The sequence below is a fragment of the Myotis davidii genome, unplaced genomic scaffold (genome assembly GCF_000327345.1).
Source record: "Myotis davidii unplaced genomic scaffold, ASM32734v1 scaffold156, whole genome shotgun sequence".
Taxonomy (NCBI): Eukaryota; Metazoa; Chordata; class Mammalia; order Chiroptera; family Vespertilionidae; genus Myotis; species Myotis davidii.
Window position 1 is genome coordinate 1,372,114 of NW_006288633.1, and position 2,180 is coordinate 1,374,293.

Here is a 2,180-nt window from a genome sequence, read left to right on the forward strand (position 1 = left end):
TTCATTTGAAAAGAAAGAACGGGTTAGGTATGCAGCTAAGATGTGTTTGGAAGCCATTTATTTAATCCAAGCTCTTCACTTAGTGATGAAAAAATACAGGCTCCAGAGGTGAAGAGGTCCATGTGAGGTCACTTTGTATCTCTTAACTGGCAGAGTCAAGACTGGATGGAATTCATTTCTTCTGACCAGAGAGAGGACAGGCTTCTGTCCACGATGCCAAGTTCAGGTTCAGCAATCTGCTAAAACCACGGTGTTTAGAGGGAACAGAAAAGTTAAATACCTACAAGTCCCAATTTCATTCCTGCAGTTCAGTAAAGAGAACATGGGCTTGGGAGGCAAAGAGACTCATGGATGTTGCTGTGCAACCTCAGACAAGGGCTTTAATCTCCCCGAGCTTCAGGTTACTCTCTTAAAATGGAGCAATAGTACTTGCCACACAGGCAGAATTTCCAAAACTTAATAAAGCAAAATAGGTAAAGAATATGCCATATACTAAGCAATGGATAAATGGAAGCAATTATTTTTTAAAAAAATATATTTTATTGATTTTTTACAGAGAGGAAGGGAGAGAGATAGAGAGTCAGAAACATCGATGAGAGAGAAACATCGGTCAGCTGCCTCCTGCACATCTCCCACCGGGGATGTGCCCACAACCCAGGTACATGCCCTTGACCAGAATCGAACCCGGGACCTTTCAGTCCGCAGGCCGACGCTCTATCCACTGAGCCAAAGCGGTTTCGGCGGAAGCAATTATTATTGCTACCAAATGGAGACCTTTACAAATGTACCACAAGATTTATTTTTAAATGCTTTTTGTTTAATTATAAAACTAATTCATTTTCATGATCAATAATTGAGAAAATAAAAGGGAATTTTAAAAAAGGATTTCCCACATTCTTAGGACCCTGAAACAACCACGGACAGCACGTTGATGTATTTCAGCAGCAGAGATTTAGGATGTGCCCTGTGTCCTGTGCCTTGTAACCTTCCAAGGGCACTCAATTCAGAAGACAAAATTGGCAGGAATGGAGTCTTTTCTACCATTTCTTGTTTGTTTTATTAATTTTAGGGTGAGAGGGTGAGGAGAAATACACAGATATAAACCATGCCAATACAAACATTATCACATTTTAAAATCATATTTTCATCCCTTTTTACAACTAAATCAGTTCCAATGTAGTGTCTTTCTTAATGTTCTTAACAGCCCAGGGCACTTGGTATTATTAATTATTATTATACACATTTTACAGATGATGAAATTGAGGATCAGAAAAGTTAAATGATTTACTCTACGTCTTCCAGGTAGTGAGAGCTTGGACTGAAGCCTAGGATTTTTGACTGGAAGCTGGTGCCGCTCTGCTCATTAGCCTTACCAATGTGAACTCTTTCTAATTAGCCCCAAGCACCTGAATGCCTCAAAGATAAATTAGGAAGGAGCACGGTGAACTAGTGAAAGCACAGGAGTGCGAGTCCGAAGACCTCGGTGTCACGCCTGCTTTCAGTGCTGGCAAATCACTAACTTCCCTGGGCTTCCGGGTTTCTCATTTGATGAAAGAGAGGGGGTGATCTCTTGGGGGAAGGGTGGTACCTGCTAATATTGAATTCTATCAGTTTAAGGCACATGAAAATGTTGATAATATTTTTGATCTGATGCTTTTTAAAAAATATTCTCTAAAAATATAACTACAGTGAGACCCCTTCCACCTAAAATATCAAAAATCCCCCATGGGGCTCAAGCAAGAGAATGTACCTGTCCTAGGCCTAGATCACCTGTGGCCCCTGGAGAAATTCCTTTTGAGAATCTATAGTATTGCGGGCCCTAATTTGGCAGAGAGAACTCAGCCAAATATGAATATCTCAAGTGGAAGTCCAAATATTAATATCTATTTTCCAAGCATGTGGGGCTCACCCAGTTGAGTCCTGATGACTGTTTTATGATGTGCTATCTTGTATTAGCTGGATGTCAATTTGAGATTTTTGGAACACATATACTTTTTGAACCAGATTTTAGGAAAGATGTAAGAATGACTATTTTTGTGGGACAATGGGGGAAGATTCACTGGAGTTAACATGATATGCTGAATTCTCTAGATCTTAATATGATAGGCTGAATTCTTAATCCAAGAAATGCCTGATGTAGCCACCAGTATCCAGGATGTCCAGCCAGGGAAACTCAGGCA